This window comes from Amblyomma maculatum, chromosome 7, assembly GCF_055883805.1.
Source record: "Amblyomma maculatum isolate TAMU_Amacu chromosome 7, ASM5588380v1, whole genome shotgun sequence".
Classification (NCBI taxonomy): domain Eukaryota; kingdom Metazoa; phylum Arthropoda; class Arachnida; order Ixodida; family Ixodidae; genus Amblyomma; species Amblyomma maculatum.
Genome location: NC_139350.1, coordinates 92,552,039 through 92,574,691, shown reverse-complemented (window position 1 = coordinate 92,574,691; position 22,653 = coordinate 92,552,039).

Here is a 22,653-nt window from a genome sequence, read left to right as displayed (position 1 = left end):
TCCTGATTTGCGGAGATTACCCTATCGTCGTTCTTAAATGACTCGGCTATAACTGATGTAATGTAGTTCACTGCGTTGTCTCCCTTTAAACAATTTCCCTCGTTATATTGAGTCCGATCTTGCTTTCTTTGATTCTTCTTCCCTAGCCAGCTTATATGGTTCCAGAATTTTCTTGCTTCTCCTCTAGAGGCATCGTGTATATCAGCCATCCAGCGTTCAGTGGACTGTCTTATTTTAATTTGGACGAGGGCCTGCACTTGAAGTTTCTTTTGTCGATACGATTCCCATTTTTGGTCGATTTCCTCCTGAGAAGCCTGTGCTTTCTTTGCCATTCGGTGTTCCCTTGAAGCAGCCCTTCGTTGTTCAATAGCTTCCCTGATTTCCTTATTCCACCAGCTCCGTGGCTTCCTCTTTCCATTCCAGCGGTTTGCTACTTTAACCTCCTGAATTTTACTCCTTATGAGTAGTTCTACCTGTTCATAATCCCAGTCTTCCATGGGGCTTTTCTCTATTGCTTTCTCTATGTCTGCTGCTATCTGTGCTATCTGATCGTCGTTTAATGACGGCCGTCCTAGTGGCGCCACCTGTTAGGGAAGAGTGGAACTACTCGCTGTAAACGGTCTATTGCGAAACAATACTATTTTAGCTACCACCTCAGCCCGTGCCATGCCGCGGCCGCATAGCCACGCTTGACCTTTCGCGTGACCTTGCTTGGTGACGTCATACCATCTGTGTAAAAACGGCGCCCCATCACACGCCGTCGCATTGCGCGGCGCATAGCCATCGCCGCGGCCTGACTCCCGCCCCTTTCAACAGGGGCGCTGCGCGCTATGTGACGTCATACCATCTGCTTAAAAACGGGGCCCCATCTCACGCTTGCGGAGGGGGCTAGCCAGCCACAGAATTTTATCTCTTGTAGGCCGTCATTGCACCCGCCACCGCTTAGGTGGTGGACGACGGCTGTTGTTGCGGCGCGCGTCTTTCTCTCCCTCTTCTTTTCCTTTCTTTTCTATTTGCTCTTCTGTCCGCATGAGGCAGCGAAGGTGGCTCAGCTACAGAGCCAGTAGCAGGCCCGCGCATTTTCTTTTCCTTCTTCCTACAGCCACAACAACAACACGCCGTCGCCTTGCGCGGCGCATAGCCACGGCTGCGGCCTGACTCCCGCTCTCCTCGTCAAGCCCATGAGATGCCGCCTCCAGCCTATACGCTTCGGCAGGTTGCAAAGAGAAAGCATCAGCGAGCTACGGAGACAGAAGAAGAACGAGAAGAACGGCTTTCCAAGCGACGTGCTCAAGATGCAGCCAGGCGAAAAAAACGCTCAGCGTCTTCGCCAGCAGAATCAACGGCAGAAGCAAGTGAGGAAGTTATAAGTTTGGCCGACACTGTGGAATGTGCATCTCGTTCCAGCACTAATAGTTCGGAACGCCGGAACGCAGCCAAACGGGAGCGACGTGCACACGGCGCGCGAATTATTTCGTCGAGACAGTAGGACTCGGCTCATTCGCCGTCCCGGCGGACTGTGGCGTTTAGCTTCTTTGTGTTCTAAGGCGAAAGCCTTTAATGGCTCATGCTGTGTGGACAAAATGTGTCCCGCTTTTGCAGCGTTCTGATTGGGTGTAACATGTGTGTGTCGTCATTTTTGTCTGTGCGTGTTTACCCATGCCAAACATAGCAGATACATAGCACAGCCAAGAGTATCACCATAGCCATACTAGCATAAGCATAACCAGAGCATCACCACAAGCGGTACAATAGCAGAACCCATGTATTGCTTCGCAATTACCAGGCATAAACAAGCTAAACCACAGCCAATTTTTTTGTTACGTCTTTCTTTTTGTTTTTCTTTGGAAGGCGGGGGGGACATTGAGAATGGCAAGAAACTAAAATGGTAGCCTCGAGAGTCTCCCTGCGTTTAATTTTGCACGTTTTGCACGTCATATAGGTAGAAAGCCAAGCAGACAACGCGGCGCGAAGTGTATTATGGATACAGCAAAAGCGTTAAAAAAAACAAAAAAAGCTAATGCAAGCACGGTTGTTTGTTCAACTTCCCTTGAGGCAACGCCTTCATTCTCGGAAATAAAAAGGTTACCTTCCGAATGTCGCATAATCGTGCTATGATCAGTTCCTCAGTTTCGTTTTTATGTGCGTTCTCACTGACAACTGAATTTGTGCTAGAGTTTAAGTATACTCCAGCTGCTTTTACACATTGTAGTTCGGTCATTCCGTCTCAAACATCCCAGGTGTACGGACTATCTCACCAAGGCACTATCTCAGATTTACCATATAAAAGAAAACGTTCCTGGCAATGGGTGTAAATATTCGTAATGTGCCCAATATTTATCGAGAAAAAAAAATGCATTTTGAGCGAGTGTTGATATGTAAGGCTTAGTGCGAATCCAATGATCACAATTTTTTAACACTCACATTGATCCCGTTACTGGATTTCCGTTCGCGAATGCATAGGAGAGAACGGGATCGTGCCCTTTCAGAATGCAGCCGGTGTTTCGCTTGAAAGTTTTATGTCATTGCTAGAATTTTACCTAAACGCTACAGTTGTACAGTAGCGCGTTGTTTTGTCTCCTATCTTGTGTTTGTCTCTTTGTTTGCGCTTACTTTCCCCGTACGATCATGAACCAACTAGCCCAGCAACAAGTTCTACTTCACTATATTATGCCAATCAACGTATGCTTATGTCTCAAGTACAGTGACATTTTTCTCATGCTGTGTACAAAATATTTTCTATAATGTAATACGAAAGTCGCGGCGAATGATTTTGAATATGGGATATCACGCAATTCTTGTGACCTCATATAGTATCGTACAGGGTATATGATATCAACTCCAGTTGTATGAGGGCTGAATGAGACGAGTGACATACGATGTTGTATGAGCGAAGATATGAGACAAGTTATATGATCTCTAAACTAAATCAGTCAACCTTTGTATGAGATCGTACAAAAGTATCATCTTTATTGTACATATATCGGTCAGATCACATACATCAATCAGCTATCATAGATTTCTTGTACATTTCTCTTATGGTTTTTTAAATTGGGGAGCGAAGGTGTTGTCAAGAGCCGCGGAACCGTATTTATAAAGAGAAGGCAAACGGCCTCGTTCACATACAGAGCCGTATCATTGTTGCAATGCGCTTTGTGGATGTAGCAAACGCGGCTCTCGGTGAGCTTTGTTTCATGATGCATGTGGAGAGGGAAGTAGTCAGGGTGGACAAGGGAGAGTATTTGAACAGGCATACATAAGGATACCGGAGAAGGCCACAGCGCATTACGCTAGAGAGTAGCAATTAAGGCGGATGTTGCATCGGCCTGCAGGTCTATAGGAAGTGGATACGTTGATAGGTGAGGACAGGTTCCTAACTCTCTATGGATAAGTTACGAATTTCAAGGACGGAATTTCTCTCACGCATAACTTTTCGATGACCAACACTCCTTCTTAAAAATCTGATTAGATTGGCCTGGGCCAGTTGCGTAATTCTGAAGGAGCCGTCGGCTAACGCTGGTTATCAGACCGCTACGTCGAAGCAGCTACAGTAAATACCGCCTTGGTCGGCAGGTGTATAGCGACCGCGATCTGCAGCGCATGCTGACGCCTTCTCTTTTACTGTCAGCAGATATAAAAACTGGCGCAGGAAGGCGAGCCCTCTGTAATTCGCCATCAAACTGGAAGAAGAAAATTGGGTGTTAGCGTAGGCTTCAAGTCTACAATGCGGCTGGTGCCACCTGTGAGCCATCCTAGATTGACCCATGCCTTTTATGCAGTGAAGTTCAATATTAGCGAATAGTCGCGCCCTTTTCGCCACTTGAAAAGAGACGACACGATGAGCTTGTGCTTTTCGGCACTGCAACCTCAGTTCGTTTTCGCTTTGAGCGTCTTCTGTTTTAAAGTAAAGCCTCTAAATGCATTCCTGCATATAAAACTGTACTGCTGGAACAAAACTTGTCCTAAGTAAAACGTTCGAGATCAGTATGACACAAGACAAAAAAACATATATTACAACAAATGCTCATTCTAACCCAACAACAAGCTTTGCCAACAAACTTTAACAGTCAACACATGTTTCGTAGTGTCCTTTCTCCAGGATTACCCTTGCCGGTGAGGAGTGAGTCATTCAGTCTACTGCGTGGCTAACAAAAGCACCAGACATGAGTCACACAAAGTTAATTGTTTTCACTTCAGTGATGCAGCACTGGTCACTGCCCCTGGTTGAAAAAGAGAACTAGAATGAAGGTGTGAATTTAAGCAGAAGAGTTCTCACGAACACAGCGGCACTCCAAACGTCCAGAAAGAAGACTAGAAGTTGCCAGGATGATGCACTCTGGACACGGCACCATGGTCTATTCCCCGTCGCTGCTCGAGCAATCGCTGTCATAGAAAGAGTCTTCCAGACGTCTGGCGACTCGGTTTAGCTCCTCTTGCTTGATATTCAGGTAGTAGTGAAGCCTATTCTTGACATTTTCCACCGCTATTTGCCTCCGTTCAAAGTTCCTCGCATCGTCTTCTTGCTCGTTGATCAGTGCCCGCAAACGAAGCCTCTCCAAATCGTTGATTATCCGGTCGACGAACTCTATGTAGCGGAGGGCATTGCTGATCCTCTGTCGGAGTGTAAAAATGCAATATAATCGCCTGTCGGTCCTGGTGGCCAGCACGGCATTTCTCAGCGGTGACTCCATTTTGAGACAGGTCTTCCTCCTCTTCTTTTGCTCTCTACGATGTGATGGTCACGCTCGCCGCTAGGGACGATTTTGCCCGCACAAAGACTGCGGAGCTGTGCGACCGCTGACACAATTACTGCTCACGTCTGGAAGGAAAATTATGCTTACATATACTCGCGAATATTCATAGTGTCTACCAAATTATGGTAAATGAAGTATGTTGAAGGAACGGTCGAGGGCAATTCAAGGAGGAATCATTACTTGGGGCGAAAACCTCGAAGGCGAAAACCTACAGTTCTAAATCTAAAGCTTTGCTGGCCTCTTAATGCGAAAATCCAGTCGCCGGGGTCGGGATTCGATTGTACCCCAAAACGACTTCAAGTGGCCACAGAAACAATTGGGATAGATGCTGCGCTTTTCCCTTCCTGGGAACCAATGATTAAGCTGAAAGCCTTTCCAATGACTCATGGTGAAAATCTCGCGTGTGCGTAATTTGACCGCGAGATGTGTCGGCAAGATTCTGCGAGCGGCACATACTGCGCCATTCCTTTCCTGTTAACCCGACAAAGAATACCGGTGAACTTTGATGCTGCTGATTCTGCAGGACTCTCGGAATTTTTGCTGTTTTAAATATTGCCATCATAGAAACACGTTTCCCCTCTGTCGACGACACGTCTTGTGGAAGGAATCCGTAGCGGATTCAGTGCTCTTCAGAGACTCGTTTTTGATAAGGATGCGTCGCATGATTGCAGTAACCGCAACTCGCGACTGCGCATCTTGCAAGTCTATCATGTGATTACATATAGAGGGTCTTTAAAACACTAATATTCATTTCGTTCTGCAATTAGTTTCGATGACTGCACACTTCGAACAGAGCAAGCAGTAAAAGATGAGGTTCAAAATTTTCATGAAATGTCTCTTCTATAGGTTCTGTTTCCCGTATACGCTTACTTTTTTTTTCCACTGCTCACGCGTCGCCTGTAAGCTTAGTTGTTTTTCTTTATTTGGTTGTCTCATGCTGCTTTTCACTTCTTTCGTTGCACTCGGAAGTTGTGGCACGCACTAATACTTTCTTTTTTACTTTATTAAGTTCATCGTCGATGCGTCTCGGTTTTCATTGGGTACTGATCGCATCTCAGAAAGCTGGCCTTACCCACGGCTATTTTACACTCTGGTTTTAACATTCCATCAAATTCAAACCTGAGGAAAATGGACTGCACTAACTGCGCCTAAAGAAAGCGGCGAGTGCAGTTCAAAGACAATTCGATTTAAGTCGCAATTGTAGAGCCAGAGAGCTTGACATCGTCCCATATAGGGCAATGTACGTGTTCCCGACGGCCAGCAAGCCGTGTCCCGTCGCGGTCGCGTTCTTCGAGGATCGCGCCGAACGGCCGGGCATATCTACAATCGAAATGTATCGCAAAGGAAGCGTCAACCTGGTCCCGTCAGAGTGCGTGCTCTTACATTAAAGTCCCTTCGCAAGAACCGCCTCATGCTTGCGCCCTTTCCCCTCCTCTTCCTCGTTCGCCCGAGACGTGCAGGTGTAGTTCAAGTTTCCGAGACCATAGGTTCTCCTTGTGGTCGGCCAGTTCTGGCACTTGAGAAATTTGAAAGCTATCGTTTAGCCAAAGATTACACTACATAGTAAAAAACAGCCCTCCCCGGCTTGCGCGAGTGAAGCCAGACACACTGACCGCGTGTTACGTGTAAACAAAGAGCTTTCCGCGCAACCGTCCCTTTCGTCTTTCCGCCTGTTCAAGGTTCTAATCTGCATTCTATCTATACTGTTGCGACTTCATAGGGCAATTACCCAACCTTCTTTCTCTTCTTGTCCTGCGATATACATTATTCAAAACATGACCAATGTGTAGAATGCCTTTCGCATGCATGGGTACTTTTCGGCCCCTTGTAATTGCTAACAGATTTTGTTTACCACCAGCCGAAACTTACTCCCATTGAGGAAGGAAAGAACTTAGGAGAGGCCCTGACGTCATTTTTTTGAAGCGCCGCGAGCGGACGCTGCAACGTCTCTCCTCCTCCTTTACCCTCCGCATTCTCTTTCTCCGCGACGCTCACCTACCTAGGGCCCTTAGCAACGCTGTTGCTAGTGACCCGAGTTTTCATAGCAACAGCGTCGCCGTTGCTATGGCCCGACTTGGCTAACCCTAAATTTTGACATCACTTCCGCCACACTTTCTATAATGCATTGCGAATGGCAAGGGCCTCTCCTAAGTTGTTTCCTTCCTCCATGCTTACTCCTCTTTGTCGCCTTCGTTCTTCATCGCTCTGCAGGTTTTCGTTACTGGCGTTGAGTCATGCCGCGGAAAGTCAGCGGCACTTCCGTCCCGACTAATTATCACAAGGGAGACGAAAGGAGGAAAGAAAAAGCTGGAAGGAGGACTTCTCCCTCGCGCCTAAATTTCCCTCGCACTGACGGCGCCGCCGACTCCGCTACGTGGCTTGCTTCGTTAAAACTTCGCTCGTTTTGAATTAGAACCGTCGTCTGCGTCGGTCGTCTGCGTAGCCTAGCGCTGTGAATTCTCTGCGTGTTGGCTTATCGGCAAAAGCCGCGATTTTTCGTCATGGTTATTTTACTCTGTGCATCTCAATCCTGCTGACTCTTCGCCCTTTCATAACACGAGAGACTTGTCTGCATGCACCTCCAGTTCCATGGACCCATCTCGTCTGTTGATTGTGCTGGCCATTACAGTCGCAATATCCGCTGTGGTTCGTGTTGTTGAACATGTTACCTTCATGTGCTGTGGAGAGACGTAATTGCGTTTCGAAGAAGACTGTTCTTCCAGGAAAGGTAGTGCAAATTTTTAATCATGCATTTGGTTATGTATAGCTCAGTGACACGTGATTACCTTCATCAAATACCAACCACTAAGTAACTAGAACGCAGGTATTTGCTCCATGTTTCTACATTGCTTTGATGGTATGGAATGCGTAGAATCAATATCTGCAACATTAATTTCATATCAACTGTACACATGCTGACAGAAGCAGTGCCGGCAAACTGGGTTCTTTTGTAGTGATAAAGCAAGCATGCCAGATCACAATGTTAGCGCAGAACACAGAACACTACTGTAAACTGTTGGCTATGTAAAATGTGTGTGTGTGTGTGTGTGTGTGTGTGTGTGTGTGTGTGTGTGTGTGTGTGTGTGTGTGTGTGTGTGTGTGTGTGTGTGTGTGTGTGTGTGTGTGTGTGTGTGTGTGTGTGTGTGTGTGTGTGTGTGTGTGTGTGTGTGTGTGTGTGTGTGTGTGTGTGTGTGTGTGTGTGTGTGTGTGTGTGTGTGTGTGTGTGTGTGTGTGTGTGTGTGTGTGTGTGTGTGTGTGTGTGTGTGTGTGTGTGTGTGTGTGTGTGTGTGTGTGTGTGTGTGTGTGTGTGTGTGTGTGTGTGTGTGTGTGTGTGTGTGTGTGTGTGTGTGTGTGTGTGTGTGTGTGTGTGTGTGTGTGTGTGTGTGTGTGTGTGTGTGTGTGTGTGTGTGTGTGTGTGTGTGTGTGTGTGTGTGTGTGTGTGTGTGTGTGTGTGTGTGTGTGTGTGTGTGTGTGTGTGTGTGTGTGTGTGTGTGTGTGTGTGTGTGTGTGTGTGTGTGTGTGTGTGTGTGTGTGTGTGTGTGTGTGTGTGTGTGTGTGTGTGTGTGTGTGTGTGTGTGTGTGTGTGTGTGTGTGTGTGTGTGTGTGTGTGTGTGTGTGTGTGTGTGTGTGTGTGTGTGTGTGTGTGTGTGTGTGTGTGTGTGTGTGTGTGTGTGTGTGTGTGTGTGTGTGTGTGTGTGTGTGTGTGTGTGTGTGTGTGTGTGTGTGTGTGTGTGTGTGTGTGTGTGTGTAAGGGATACCTCGTCGCATCATTTCATTTTCTGTTTCACGTGCAGTTAATAAAAAATGGAAACGATATCTGCTCTCCTCTGTGCTATTTCTTGATGCGGTCGGGTACGCTTGCTCGAGAGCGCTATGCTTGTGGTTTTTCTTTCCATCCTGCCGCGAGCCGGTCCAACACCACCTAGACTAGTACAAGGCGTGTGCAAGCTTATGGGACGTCATCGTAGTGAGATCATACTGAAAGTAGGCTTCACCCTATGCGGTTGCATTTTTTTTTATATTCAACGCTGCTCTGGAGCTACCTCTTTATTTTTTTTGTGTGCTAGCGATGAAGAGGGTTATACTTATGTAACATGTGTTACCTAATATTGCCAGTCTTTTGAAGTATGACACAGAAGTTTGACACAATCTACCTGGCGTTTATTTCAATGGCAGAAATGACGTTGCGAGGAAATGCTCATCTTCATTCAGAGTTACTTGAATAAACACTAAGACAGGCCCACAATTCATCTGAGAGCACATTTATTGTTAGATGGAGAGATAAACCTAAGAATAGTAGGCAGAGATATTACTCAGAACGATGACCTTGACGACACTCGGTGTAGCTTGTCGTGAATACGAGGTCGCTTTCACGGAAATGCTGGTCACAAAGCTGTAACGTAAATATAAACAAAGCTGCTTAAGCTGGGAGCAGCGATTGCCATAGGTATATTAACGCAGCGAGTAGCTAATTCGGCTTTAAACCAGTCATTTACTACGGCAACTACGATCACGTGGCCACTAGCGAAATAAAATTGTTTCTATAAGAAAATAATTTAGGTTGCGAAACAATTTAGTTCCGCACTGAAAACAAGCCGAATGCTACTCAATTCTTAGTAGCTGTGGTGTCCAAATTGTGTGCTTGATATTGGCACGCCTACTCTTTGATACATTGTGCTAAATCAAATGGTGGTGGATAGCAGCACGAGTATTAGGAAGCAAACAAGAACGCTTTCTTACCACAGTGCACTTCATCGGTAATACGTTTTTCCGCGGCACAGCCTCTGTCCACGCTGCATTTTGAGCCGAGTCCGATGGAAACTTGTACACTTGCGCTTTGGATATATTGGCGTAGTTAGAGCGACAGTTTAGCGCACAACAACACCCAGACATTATAGATACCTTGGTCGCAAGCGCTTATGCAGCACGGATTAGGAACAGAGTAAACGCAGGCTGAAAACACGCACACTCAGACCGAGTCGTTCCAGACTGCCTTGCCTGCGTACGCTTGCGCTCGGCGCCGCCGACCTATCCCCGTCCCCTGACGTGGGACTAGTGGAAAGGGGGACTTGCGCTGGCCTTCTCTTAGTCTAGGTGGTATTGGCCGGTCGCGCCGCGGCAGAACGATGATGCGGTAGAAAATCCACGTGCAGACCATTCTCCCGGGCGCGGGCGCACGCGAGCGCGCGACCCGCGCTGCTTGAAGCAACCTACTGACACTTCCTCAGCGCACCGTTTTTTTTGGACCAGTCCGCCATGCAGCCTCCCCCGTCAAGTACATTTTTTACGTGCCCCCTCCCGCTATAATGGGGAGTTTGGCGCTAGCGTCTGTAATTCGTGGCCGTTGGGAGGCATAGGGAGTTTCACACCAGTAATTATTTTTCATGCCTGTAAGCCTCTTTTTATTCCTACCTTTCTCCCATCTATTTTTGGGCGTTATCAGTCACCGCGCTTTCGGACCTTTTCGCGTTTCTTGCCTCCAGTGTTCCGCATCATCCCCGAATCTTGTTGTCTCCCTGGCGGTGGCGGGCTCTTACATGGTAGGGGACATGGTTTCAGATCTACCCGGTGATGTTCCCATCTTTGCGCCACCGCATCAGCGTTCACTTTTTCTCACACGGCATGCTCCGTTTGAGGTATTTACTGTCGATGCCTCCACATTTTTTTGTGGCGGTGATGTGCACCCCTTTGTCTGTTTGCTTTCATTCCGTCTCCGTTTGTTCTCCCCCGCTCGCCTTACTTTACTCTGCTTTAGAAGAGCTGGAGGAAATGATTGCCTTGGCGGCGTGCCACCCCATCGTTCTGGCTGGCAACTTTAACGCCAAACATATGCCACCCTGCGCCTTCCTACTCACGCGGCTCCAAATTAGTCCACATTGCACTGGCCCATCAACTGAGAGTTTTGAATAACCCAGCTTCCGCCCGACGTATGATAACCATTCCGCCGAGTCGTGGAATGACGTCGCATTCACTTCCCCGTCCCTTCTCAGCTCCGGGTACATTTGGTTCGTCTAGGATGCCGAATCCATGTCAGACCACTGTCATGTTGAAGTGACAATTGGTCCTCCTCCTCAACAGCAACACCGTGTAGCGGTTGCGTCGAGGGCTCGTATCCTCGAATCCCTCCTATAGGACACATGGTTTCCTCGGATCCCTGGCGCGGACTTGCGTTCCTCTGACGCACTGGAAACCATGGTCACGCGGTTCCATGACCGGGTTGCCACGCTGATTGAGCTCCACAAACGTACTGCAGCGGGTTCTCAGAGCTCTAAGCCACCGAAGCCAAAGTAGTCACCCGAGACCCCCTCGAGAGGCGCTGCGTTCGAGCTTTTGCAGTGGCACCTCCAGCGTTGCTCAGACCTGCCATGCGGCCTGAATACCGCACCGCGTTTCAGGCGGCACATGCGTGTTACCGGCGAAGTAGCAAGGAGGCGAAGGACACGTTCGTACAACAGGCTTGCAGCAATGCGATCTGGAAAAATATTTTCAGCGCACCATTTAAGCAAGCATCCGCCAACCTGCGCGCACCCGTATTTCTACCGCCCCTGCATATCGCTGGAAGCGCCCTGACGATCTCCGTCCTTGAGTTCGCGGCAGTTTCGCTCTGGACAAAGGTAGCCTGTGATGACTCTTGAATTGATTCAGTGCTACACGCGTCTATCCGTGCATCTGTTGAGTTGATTTATAACCGTTCCGTTCCTCCTGGCGTACCGTTCTCGCATAACGAGCTTCAGTTGCGCGTGAACGCACTCGGTACGTGCACGGTTCCAGTAAAAGATCAGGTTCTTCCTCTTAATTGAATCTTCCGCACCTCTCTAAGGTGCTTCTCGAATCAGCAGGCGACCTGCAGATCACACACACACTCAATGAGACGGAGGACGACGAACTTGCAGCAACAAAACGAAAATTCACTTTATATAACAAGAACACGAAGCACAGGGTACAGAAAACACGAGGCAGAGAGGCGACACACTTTACAAAAAGACTGAGCGAACGACTGACTTCAAAACGAGCTCATCGCTCTCTTTACGACTCCTTAGTCCGGGCCTGCCTGCTACCCTGTTTTTTCCGAGCGAGGATCAAACCTGAATCAGAACCAGAACCGTCGATGACTGCGCGGCGCGCTCTTAAATAGCCAGCGCAGAAGCTTCTAGGAGCGGAGGTGGAGCGAAAAACAGCTTAGCGCTGCCAAAGTATACGCCTCCTCCCTCGGCTCGCAAGATATGTCTGGAATTTCTCGAAATGGTCAGCACGCGCGGCCTTTCCGCGCGAAGCGAGGAGGAGGGCTGGGTCCGTGCGGGGGAATGCACGCGTGACTCAGCCCATGGCGACGAGAACGAGGAGGCGCAGCGCGGAGGCCAAGATTACGTAATAAGTCACGTCGTTTTATCGAAGCTTGTGGAAATTTCCATCGCCGCTTTCTGCGGCGCGCGCCGAAACATTAGAGAATGAGCCACCGCGGCCTTACACGCCCCACCATAAGAGCATTGCTGGGCTTTTTTGTCCATTGTCCAGCCAAACCGAATTACAAAAGGCCGCGACTTTCCTTCTGCTACAACACAGTCTGCATGTACACCTTCTGCTCACAGTCCTTGGGTGGCACGAATGACATTCACGATAGGGCGCACTTTTTCATACACAAAGTTCACAAGCACTTTTCTTGTGTACCGTCACTGCACGGCATGCAAAACGTTCACTGCAAGTCTCAGATCCCGACGTTCTGCCCGCATCACAGGTTGTCAAGTCCGGCAAGTGTTCTTTGCGCGCTTCGCTTGTCACTTCATGCTCGCGAGAGCACACACTTTCATGCACAGGCGAGCAAGACCGCTCCCGCCCGCCGGCGCAACATGGCTCAGGATTGGGTGACTGTTTCTTTTCGCCCTGTTCTTTAGAGCCAAGGGGGTAGGACGTATCCTGTGACTGTCTTGGAATTTTGCTTATGCTGCCCCCTGAAAGCTCAACCTCGCGCAGGGCGCTCGCTGCGTCGTGGATGTCTTTGGTTAACATTTGTGAGTGGTGGCTAATTCCGTGCTTATTGTGGGGCCAACTTTAGTATTTGCGACAGCTTTTGAGACTTCTGCCCTACAAGCAGCATCTGTTGCGGTCAACGCATGATCGCTGATCTCGCCGATCGCATCGCTCGCGACCGCTGTCACTGACTCAACTGTGGGGCCCTGTTCTTGATAAGCGCTCACGCCTGGTGCCGCTGCTTCATCCGCATTAGCTGCATATAAGTTGTCAGGATCAGATTGTAAATACGCAGCAGCTTTACACTCTTCGAATACCTCGTCTACAGCGAGTTTCAGTCCGGTCTCCTGCTGCCGCGGGCCTTCCGGTGCACTAGCTGTTGGAACGCCGACGCACTGAGAAATGTGAGCGCACGCGGGTACTTCTACTTCTAAGGCTACCGCGGTTGTTTTTGCGTTGTTTACTTCGCTCGCCGACAACGCGCCGCGCACAGCTACAGAATCGCTCTCCTCGCCGAAGGTCGTCTCTGCCGGCGTTGTGCTCGCGGCACCATCGGCGGGCGTAGCCGCTTCTTCACCTGACACGCTTCCTTCGAGTACTATTCGGGGCCGCTCTTTCGAAGCGCTCTTTTTACTTTCTTCTACATTACGTGCTTCAATTTGAAAACCCCGAGGCATTCGTCTTATTTCCAATAATCTGACCTCCGCTTGTGCCTTTTGGACGTCTGCCTCCGCTATCACGTTTTGAGCATCCAATTCGCACTTTTGCAATTCTGCCCTATCTTTTTGATTTCTAACTGAGCTGCTACCTCCAACTTTCTGATTTCTAATTCAGTCTCTCTTTTCGCCTCGGTCTCTCGACGCTTCACTTCGTTTTTACTTTTCGTCTTTGTTACATAGTCCTTCCATCTCAGTGCTGCTACGGGGACTCTTACGGACACGCTGGTCCATCCGAAAAACACTTAATTTCTCGTGTTCATGTTGACTAATGTAACTACACGTCGACACCACGCACTTCTCGCTCCAATTGCCTGAGCCACGCACATCAACGGACGCAAGAAATCCCGCTCACCTGGGCAACGGTTGCTCCTTCATCGCCGCGTCACTTCTTGCAGTGGGGCACCGCCGATCGTCGCTGCCTCTGACCGTCACCGGCGGGGGAGCCTGGGTCCTTGCACGTGTCGATGAAGCTCCTGTCCCGAACGACAGGGAGATCTCTGCACCTCAGCAACGGCTGCTCCTTCCTTGCAGCGTCGCTCCTCGCTGGTGGGCACTTCCTCTCGCCGCTGCCTCTGACCGTCACCTCTTGGGGTCCCAAGGTACTTGCATGTGGCGGAGCTCTTCTACCTTGAACGGCCAGCGGACTTTGGTGAGCGCCGATAACTTTACGACGGCTCGAGTAGCAGGCTGGGCTTGCGGAGTGCTGCAGTTGTCGAATCGCCCTGTCGACTGCGCCAGTAAAAGATCAGGTTCTTCGTCTTATTCGAATCTTCCGCACTTCTCCAAGGTGCTCCTCGATTCAGCAGGCGATGTGCAGGTCACACACACACTCAATGAGACGTTGGATGACGGACTTGCAGCAACAAAACGAAAATTAACTTTATATAAAAAGAATACGTAGCACAGGGTACAGAAAATACCAGGCAGAGACAGGACACACTTTACAAAAAACACTGAGCGAACCACTAACTGCAAAACAAGCTCATCGTTCATTTTACGACTTCTCAGTCGGGGCCTGCCAGCTGCCCTGTTTTCTCCGAGCGAGAATCAAACCGGAATCAAAACCAGAACCGTCGATAACTGCTCGGCGCGCTCTTAAATAGCAAGCGCAGAAGCTTCTAGGCGCGGATGTGGTGCGGAAAACAGTTCCCATTCTTATAGTGCTGACTGCACTATTGGTTGCCGGGCCCTCGCGTGCTCGCTAGTCCTTCTTCCTCTTCGTTTTAGGTCCCCCCGTGTCGGCCACTTTCTCTCGGCCTGCCACAGGGGCGGATGGTTTTCCTTCCTAAGCAGGCTGTCTATCTTCTTTCTTTACTTCTTACCGGCCTATAGCAAAGAATTCAATACTGGGCGAATTTTTAGAACGCTTACTTTCCGGTCGTCTTTATTATTCCTTGTACGGCTGTCACCCGTTAATAATTAGAGAGGTGTTATTAACGATGTGCCATGAACGGTGCGAACACTCCCAGACACCCTTAGAGTGAGTGGGGGTAGCTGTTCCGGCCGCAAAGGAGATGCCCTCGACCTGCGTAGCAAGCTCAGCCGGAACTCAGCTGCCTAGTAGTGACAGAAGCGGGTGGCCGTTTGGTGCCCCTCGGTCGCCGGTTCAAACCAGAGTAAGGAACGGAGTCAGGAGTAACAAACAAAACACAATTTATGTACAGCAAGAGATGATACAGAAGAATACACTAACACTAAAATTGCACAGTCGAGAGGTTCACAGAAACACAAACGCTAAGCATGCAATTACAGAGGTATTCAATAACAAAGAGGCTTTACAACACAGATGAAACACGAGAGAGTTACGTAAACAAACACCAAATTGTTCATCGGGCACTGTTGCAGTCCGACGCCTCAAGAGTCACGATGTGGCCGCCATACAAGACGAGCGCCCCTCCCTTGAAGGTCCATGGGCTTGCCAGCAGCTGGTGATCCCCGGGAGTCCAGCCGAAGCACCGGCGAACACGCCGCAACCACTGACTGACTGACTGACTGACTGACTGACTGACTGACTGACTGACTGACTGACTGACTGACTGACTGACTGACTGACTGACTGACTGACTGACTGACTGACTGACGGACCACACAAGCGGCCCGGTCTCTTTAAAAAGGCCGCGCCGCGTCTGTCTGTTAACACACGCCAAAGCTAGCGCGCACACACACTTAGCTTCGCTGGTTAGAGCGCTCCTTTCTCCTCCTGTCGAGCCGCGCGTCCTCATTCGCTAGCTTCCATAGAATGTTCTAGGGTTTTCTGGCATGATGAGAAAGAGGGTGATGAGAAAGAGGGCGACGGCGTCGCGTACAAAGCTACGCGCTCTCCAGCGCGGGGAAGGAGGCTTTTCTCGAGCTTTCCATGCGACTCCGCGCGGGCCTCGCGCTGTGCCGGCTAAAAATGTGAGCCGATTTCGTGACAACGGCAGGGATCATTCCACCCCAACCAATTTTGGTTTACACAGTCACGCAGTACTCTTTGCGGACTCCACAGGAATGTTTCCGCGCATCCCGCCCGCCTGTGGTCCTCATATGCCTAAAATTTCAGGGCACATTCGATAGCGTTTTGCATCCCCTCGTCCTTCGTTGCTTTTGTGCCCGCGGCATTCCATTCAACCTCTATCACCGCTTACCTTCCTTCCTTTCCCAGCGCACGGTGGTCTACCGCAAGCGCACGGGAGAGGAAGTGTCTGCCAATCCCTCTCTTGGCTGCCCCAAGGGATTACGTGTTTCCCCCCTGTTGTGGAATATTATTATCACAGGCCTTCTCGAGTATCCAATGCCTTCTGGTGTCTTCTTACAGGCGTATTCTGACGACATCATAGTATTGACACCGGCCAGAACGCGCCATGAACTCGAACACTTTCGTGATGACGTTCTCGATAGGGCAGCCAGCTGGGGTTCATACTCCCGTATCACCATCTCGTGGGAGGAAACATTCTGTGTGCCTGTTTCTTATGGCGTGGAGGGCATGCAAAAGCGTAACCCCCGTGCGCTTCGCGGGTCAGCGGCTGAGCTTCAAACAAGAACCTATAATTTTAGGTTTTGGTTTTGTACGCCATCTCAGATGTTTACCTCATGCTAACTTCCTGCGCGACAAGGCAGTTGTACTCACTCGGCGCCTTGTCTCACTTCGTTCATTGCATCCCTCGATATCTGGTTTTGCTCCCCATTGGCTTTATTTCCATGTGATACAAGCCGGTTTTACCTTCGCTGCACAAGCTAGGCGGCCTCGCCCCATTCATTCCCGTCCGATGCCCCATTCATTCCCGCCTCTCACTCTCACAGGAGCATTCCATACATCGCGCACGGCTGCTCTCTAGGGCTCCTCCGGATGCCTCCTCTACCCTTGAAGCTGGAGCGCCTGTGTGCCGAGGACCGCTTCTAAAACGGTCCGGATCCCGTAACTTTTGGAGGTCACATCTCTCCCATCCGATATCCTTCCACGCTTTCATTCCTGGTGTGACCATCCCTCTCTGTGCTTTTCTCTCTGTTTCACTTGTCTTTTATCCTCTAATTTGCCTTTTCACTCGTCACTTTCCAGCCTTAATATCTTTACGGATAGTTCCTGTAGATACGGCTCTGTGGGTGCTGCCTTTGCTGCTTTTTCATCATATTCCCCGCTACGTAAATTAGGTCGGTTTCGCCATGAAATAGCATTCAGTGCTTTCGGCGCAAATAATGATTGATATCACGAGGCTTGTTGTTATGCCCGCCACTCGCCTTCTCCTTTACCCTTGGACATCTACTCTGACTGCCTTTATCTCCTTTCAGGCTATTCATTCTCTTTCCAGTAAAGATTTCCACATCCGCAACATAAAATGCATCCTTGCCACCATTTCTCTTCACCGTCCTTTCTTTTTTGTATCATGTTGCTGCCCCCTGTGGCATTCGGGGCAACGAGCTAGCAGACAGGGCTACCTCTCTGGCATCGATGCGTGGCCTCCTACGGCCGTTGTGGCTGTTGCCTTTTTCTGTGGGAACCCGTGTGCGCACAACTGTTCTAAAGCACTGGGCATCCATCTGGACCTCACATCTCTCAGATAACCTTTTGTCGATTTTTTTTCCAAGCCATTTATCTTCTACCCCTCTCTTTGCCTCTCTCCCGCTCGCTTCTTCCTCTCCTAACAGGGCACGGCCGCTTCCATTCTTACCTCGATCGTTTTGCACTTCTGTCTTCGCCTTCCTCTCCATGCGCTGAAGCTAAGAGTGGCATTGTTCATTACCTACGCGCCTGTCCACTAGAAGGGAGACACGTACTTGCGAGGGTAAAATGTATAACAACATATTTACTCCGTTGGTTCCGCCCTCTTCGGTTCGTTAGTTGAGCAGTACAATAACGGAATATCTCTCCCGAAGCATGAGCATTTGTGGTACTTTTGTTTTGGTCGCATTTGTACAGTTTTAGCGACAGAGTCTCTTTTTAAGGCGGAGTTATTTCGCAAGCCGCGCATATAAAAAACGTATTAGAACACCCGCAGGGGTAGGTGCAGTGATTACGGTGCTCGATTAATATTCCCAAGGATGTGGGATTTAATTCCGGGCTCGGCGGCGAAAAACTAGGCGCCCGTGCGCGGTGCGATGTCAGCACACATTAAAAAACACCAGGTGATTTAAGTTCCCGCTGTCCGAAACTACTGCGTCTCTCATAGCCTGAGTCGCTTTGGGAAGTTAAACCCTTCAAAGTAAACTAAACCAAAAATATTAGAACCCAATACGATGTTTAATCTTTCTGAAGCGGACATTTTGATAGCTGCATTGTGTGCGTCGTTGTCGCAGAAGAGCCTGTGTGAGGCCCAACTATTGATTTATTATTTCCATAAATGTTACTGCAAGCCTTGATGTGGCCCAAGCAGGGGACGTACGGCGATAATATTGCAACATATTTATGCAAGAAAATAGTAGTTTTCAGATAGTGAAACGTGTCTACTAGCTTGGTAAATAAAATGAGAACAAGAGACAATCGTTCAAGAAAAAACGACGTACAACAATAAGCCAAGTGCGCAACTATAACGGAAAGCTCGAAACAAATAAAGCAAAGAACACATGAAGCACTGAGCAATAAAGGCAGTTTGAGGAATGTAAATGGAACCAAAACAAAAAGAAGTTATAAATTTAAGTAAGAACTAATTTCTAAGAAAGAAATTTTTGCAAAAAATCAAATCTTGAGTCGAATCAATGCTGGATAGACGCGACTGAGGCAAATTGTTGTAATGCCGAATAAAATCAATGCGCTGCAGAAACGAAAAATTGCTTTCTGCCGCGGCTCTGGTACTGAGTATTTTGTTGTTGTATTAGATACTAACTATTCTAGCGAATGTGGAATAGAATCCACTAAAAAGAACAAACTAGCAGTTCCAATCTAGGAAGTAATAAAACGCTGCTTATAGTCTTCGTTTTTTTTTTGTGTGTGGGAAAAAAGACACTCGACCCAGGTGGCAAATGCGACCGGCCCGATATGGGAAATTGATCGGCGACGTCTGGTCCGCCAGTGGCCCGGCGTTGCCAATGCGCTACCGATAATGGTAAAGCCATGCGATAACATTGACTAATCTTGGACCAGTGATTTCATGTTCCCACCATTATTGCATTGATGGGCCATCAATGGGCAATAATGACCTTGCGTATGAATTGCTTGCCATTTTATCCCACCAGTCCTAGTGGCTTTCCAATAATGTATACTTGTTGGTTCCAGTGAGCAATATTGGCCAAAAAGCTGTGGCGACTGGCCAGCATTGCACCTATCATGGCATACATTGCCGGATATTGCAATGCCAATATTGATTGCTTGTCAGCATCGAATGTATCTTGGCATGCATTGGTCAATATCCTCCCGCCAGTCGTCATGGCTTCCCAACATTGTATATCTGCAATAACAGGGGTCGATTTTGCCTGACCAAGTGTAATGGCTTGCCAAACACCATAGATATTTACATAGATTAATCAATATTCTTTTGCCATCATTGATAACCTGTCAACTCGAAATATTTACTGACATACAATGGTCAATATTTTACTACTAGTTGAGACAGTTTTCCAATATTGTATTCACCATGGATTATAGTGGTCGATATTTTATGAGCAGCTGCGATGGCTTGCCAACATTGCACGCATCATTGTATGCATTGATTGCTATGATCTTGTTGTATAGCTGGCTTATCTACATTGAAAACATTTTTGCATTCAGTGGTCGATGTGGCCCTGCCAGTTTTGGGGATTTTACAACAATGAATATGACTAGGTTATGGTGAACAATATCGACCACCATAACCCAGTCATATTCACTGAGTTCTGACGGCTGGAAAACCATTGCACATATCATGACATGTGTTAGCCGGAATTGGCTTGCAGATATTAACGACCAATTCGCAACCTGGCGCCCTATTCTCGACACATGGCCGCCGTTAGGCCCCATTTTTTTCTCTGATTGGTTCTTAGAACAGTCACATGTTTAAAATCTGCGGCGCGAAATTTCGATGTGTCGAAATGGCTTTTTGCGGTGACGTAAAAATGATGTGAGCAGGAAAACGAATTTTTAGTAGCGGTATTCATGATACATGGAGGGTATATAAGTAACTGTGGAGGGAAAACAGAGGCATATATGACAGAAAGAGAAGCACTTACGCTTGTATTACGAATAGGCTCAAATGAACCGCCCACTGTCAAGAGCCGACTCCTGAAATCTAATTGGCTGGTGTTTTGTGGCGAGAAATACGTCATGCATAAACATTTAATGATGACGCCAAAATGACGTTTCATTACGCAAAGGATGTTCTGCCATTGCTGTAAGTAACCAAAGCTGGGCGCCGTCAGGAGCAGGCAGGAGCACCGTCGTTTTTAATACTTGGCGCCAATATATAGTAGCAGACGGCAGCGCGGTTTTTTCTGTCACTTTATTTCTCTTTTTCTTCAGAATGCGTAACCCGATTATATGCTTACGTAACATGGCACCATCCTGATGCACACGTGACGCGTACATCACAATTTGAATAAATTGGCGAATGGCCGAGAATAGGGCCCCTGTATATCCTGATATATTTTTAACGTCCCGAACAATACTACCGTGTGCGTCGCGATGGCTTTCAAGTATATTTATACATCGTCAACGATATAGTTGAGAAACTTTATTCAAGAAAAATGGCTTAGGCTGTAAGGGCACGGTAGGCATAGGGTCCTCTCCCATTGCTCCGGTGACTGAAACCCTGTTGGCGTAAGGCTTCATTTTCTTGACAAACCAATACCATAAGATTAATGCAGACATTCTAGAGCCAAAACATTTAGAAAGCCCCAAAATGAATGATTGGGTGGCCCTACGCATGCAAGCAGGGCGTGCTTCGTGCAATATTGCCATTATGTCGGACGCGTGGCTTATGCCGCTTACGAAACGCATAGAAATGCCCAACTGTTGCACTTTTCTCAACTGTGAATACGTTTAGTACAGAGGTGGAACGCGGAGCAGTTACAGACCCTACCATTCCTTTTACACGTCTGCAGCGTGATGCGTAAGGCCACTCAGACTTCACCATTTTAAGAATACCTCGATAAAATTGCAGCAAAACAGACGCATAATTTTGTTTAAGCTGACTACTGTCGCTGCCTATGTATAGAAAACAATACGACACAGTATACAAGCATGCACACTTCTGCAATCTGCAGTAGGCCAGTAATACGTAGCACCTTCAAAACCCTATTGCCGCGAAACCTTCAAAACTGTATTTGTTGTTGTTTTTTAACAGCCGCCGGCAACGGGCTTATCAATGTGATACTGGCACGCGTATCAATTCTGTATCCCGTGTTTTTTTATGCCCGTTGTTGCGATACGACCAGTTATCATTTTCTTTGTCGCTAGAGATGAGCCGAGATCTCTCTCGAAGATTGCGATCACTTGGGCATATTTCTACAATGTTCCAGGTTGTGCTAGTAGCAGTTTGCGACGTTATCTAGATTGTTCTGAGAAGCTTCTAAATTCAGCGTTGACAAGTGTGACCAGCATTCTTTGTTCGATGATCCACGAGCACGTTTGTTGCTTTCGCTGCCGCCGAGTTGCTTAGTTCTTTTGCTGGCGCAAGTCAGCAAAATAAAGAGCTAATTTGAGTACCTTCAAGCCTGTGTCTTCTTTTGGTGTCAACGACCTTGTCACCACTACGTGACATCTGCTGGAGGTGCTGCCTTTGATCCTTCAAGCGAAGACCCCACCCAGCCTTGTTGCTGTTACCTTGGAGGACCAGCCAACAGGCCACCGAACCAGTCACCGGCTTCAAGGACTCCAGCCTGAACACAGTCTGCTGCCGAACCCTATTCGATCTCGGAAGGCATCGATGCTGACAATGGCCCACCCTAGAGCACCGGTTGTTTTCGTCCAACCCCATGAGCCTACATGCTTCCATGGACGATCGGACGAAGATGCGGCAGACTAGATGGACCTTTTCGACCGTGTGGCAGAATTCAACGGCTCGAATGACGCTGTCAAACTCAGGCAAGTCTACTTTGTTCTCCAGAGACATGCCCGAGTTTGGTTAAAAAATAACGAGACTTCTTTAAAGGATTGGGAGATATTCAAAGCAGAGTTTTTGATGGCCTTTGGACGTTCTGTCCGAAAGTACAGAGCACAGGCCATCCTCCAATAAAGACTTCAATTCCCAAACAAGCCGATCTTGGTATACGTAGAGAAGATGAAGCGCGTTTCGCTACGCCGACCCTAACATGACAGAAGGCGAGAGAGTGAAACTGTTATTGCGAGTTGTTAGAGTGCTTTTTTGCAGGACTTGTTTGGACAACCGGATGCGCCACTACGAGCGACCACTTCAGCCGGACTACTCAAGCCACTATCCCAGTGCATCTGCAAGCGGAGAGAACTTTCGGGACATCATCCGGGAGATCGTGCGAGAGGAGCTCCGCCGATTGCTGGCATATTCGCAACCCGAGGTGGCGACATTCGTCGTCCATGAAGAAGTGCAGCAGGCGCTGGACGTTCCTCAAGTGACTGCTGCGATTGTTCCAGCACAAGAGGCAACAGCGGTGAACTACGCTACTGCATTTCGTCGACATGTGCCCCGACATGATGACTTTCCAAGCCCTCACCGCTACCGTCCTGTTCCTGAAAGCCGCCCCTTGGCCCCCGCCCGCCGAGCCTACCAACGACCCTCAAGCCCAATGAAGTGCGATGACTGGAGGACAGCAAAAACCGGCCATTATGCTTCCACTGCGGTGAGGCCAGC